Source organism: Macrobrachium rosenbergii, chromosome 1 (genome assembly GCF_040412425.1).
Source record: "Macrobrachium rosenbergii isolate ZJJX-2024 chromosome 1, ASM4041242v1, whole genome shotgun sequence".
Taxonomy (NCBI): domain Eukaryota; kingdom Metazoa; phylum Arthropoda; class Malacostraca; order Decapoda; family Palaemonidae; genus Macrobrachium; species Macrobrachium rosenbergii.
Window position 1 is genome coordinate 25703992 of NC_089741.1, and position 2500 is coordinate 25706491.

Here is a 2500-nt window from a genome sequence, read left to right on the forward strand (position 1 = left end):
GAACAACATTAGACGGAACAGACACATTTCGGCTTCACTCTTCCCAAGTTTTTAATACCTGTTTTCAAACTGTCAGTATCAAACCTTTGGCCCTGTGTTGAACATGATCGTAATTCGAATCATTTAATTGTTTTTTAGGACACCTGGTCCTTGTTACCTGAGTGACTTACCAACGAGAACGCGACCTATCAGCTTTTTCGGCTGAACAGAGCCAGTCGTCGCATCCAGTGATGTTTTCTCAAATGCAAATGGGTGAGTTATTTTTTATTTTATTTTATTTATTCATGAACACCACAATCATGCGCAATTATAAGGATGTAGAAAATAAGATCTCGAAAAGAAAAATTAAAAAAGCGAAGGATTACCTTTCCTCTTACTCTCAAAATCATCCTCAAAAAGACAAGGCTTTTTTGTATTCCAAAGCAAAAAATTGCATTTTACAATATGGTTTCAGCAGAGCAAATCGATCATTTTATTCCACCATTCAGACCTTACCTTAATACTTGGTTGCTTCGGAGACAAGCAAGAAACACTCACTCTCATGTTTATCAATGATAAAATCCTACATCTCAGATTCAGCAGTTTCAAGGAATTGTACATCAATTTACATCGAAATGATAATCGCATTTAGCAGGATACAAGTAATAAAATGCGCCGAAGTTTCTTCGGCGCAATCAAGTTTTCTGTACAGCCGCTACAGCGTATACTCAGGGCCACCGAAAACAGATCTATCTTTCGGTGGTCTCGGTATAATACTGTATGAGCCGCGGCCCATGAAACTTTAACCACTGCCCAGTGCTGGCCTATCCTATAACGTTGCCAGAAGCACGATTATGGCCAAATTTCATCTTAAATAAAATACAAACTACTGAGGCTAGAGGGCTGCAATTTGGTATGTCTGATGACTGGAGGGTGGATGATCAACATACCAATTTGCAGCCCTCTAGCCTCAGTAGTTTTTAAGATCTGAGGGCGGACAGAAAAAGTGCGGACAGAATAAAGTGCGGACAGACAAAGTCGGCACAATTGTTTTCTTTTACTGAAAACTAAAAAGGCAACTTTTTAAAATACGGGAGATTATAATTAACCAATTTGAATAAATTCCTCATTTTTTAACAGACAGCATACTGGGTGGCATGAATTTTAAATGAATCTTCCACGCAATACTGCTCGCGATATTACATTATGATCGCATTTCCCAAGGACTGGGATATCCTAAATACTTGAAGCGACATTAGACTCTAAAACAAAACTATAGACATTTTTCCTTTTTTGAAATCTACTGTATAAAAAGCTGTGTATCCAAGTATTTCTCACGTGTGTAACACCGTTAGTCTACGGACAATGAACCCCATGTACAGACTTGCCGTCGCCTAACCAATAAAGGACCATGTTTAGGACGGGTATGTAACGTCCGTAGGCCGCGGAATTGCCGTCTCGACCCTCTCTTACATTACCCGTCACTTTCGACAGTAAGGGTACACAAGCTATAAAACAAAGTGCGTTTTTCCATTTGTCGGGCCGAATATTTATTTCAGTCAAAAAAAAAAAAAAAAAAAAAAAAAAAAAATATATATATATATATATATATATATATATATATATATATATATATATATATATATATATATATATATATATATATATATAATCACAATTACTCTATGAAGAGAAGTTCAAAAGAAAACAGTTACTGTTTTAACCAAAACCTTTTCTTTCTGCCATTATTCATTATCAGTAAAAGCCTTCGAGGTAAATATTGAATACGAACGTCGCTAGACTAATAGAATGCCCTTTTACTCCCGTGAAAACTTTGGAATTCAGTAGTCTTACAAAGCCCCGATATAAAGATCATCTATCTATACATAAACTATGCTAACTAACAGTCGTAACTCGGCAAACAAAAGAAAGCAATTCAACCGTTTGAATGCTGTTCTTTGCAGCCATTTCCGTGAGAATTTATTTCGCCCATAAAGGTACAACTTGAGAACAAAATATTTTCTATTTAAATTACTCATATATTTGAATTGTTAAAAAGAACCATTGATCAACCGAAATTTAAAACCAGGAATACTTTTCAAAGACGTAATTTTTCTTTTTATTGCGTAATTATATGATATTTTCAGGCGATGTGTAATTACGTAGATATATGCTCAAAGAACTGGAGAGAGAGAGAGAGAGAGAGAGAGAGAGAGAGAGAGAGAGAGAGAGAGAGAGAGAGAGAGAGAGAGAGAGAGAAACGCAGCAAATAAAAAAGTAGCACAGAAGAGACAAAGTTAACAACAATCGAATTAGAAAAAACTTAACTGAAGAGAGAGAGAGAGAGAGAGAGAGAGAGAGAGAGAGAGAGAGAGAGAGAGAGAGAGAGAGAGAGAGAGAGAAACGCAGCAAATGATTATAGCGAAATCAAGAATGATAACATAAACGAATAATACAAAAATGGAGAGAGAGAGAGAGAGAGAGAGAGAGAGAGAGAGAGAGAGAGAGAGAGAGAGAGAGA

General features: G+C 36.3%; 1 protein-coding gene across 1 annotated transcript in view; it reads right to left on the reverse strand.

The window, feature by feature from the left end:
- The window catches only part of LOC136839806 (FERM domain-containing protein C-like), a 72253-nt gene that overhangs the window by 61193 nt on the left and 8560 nt on the right, over window positions 1-2500 (reverse strand). The window lies entirely within an intron of this gene.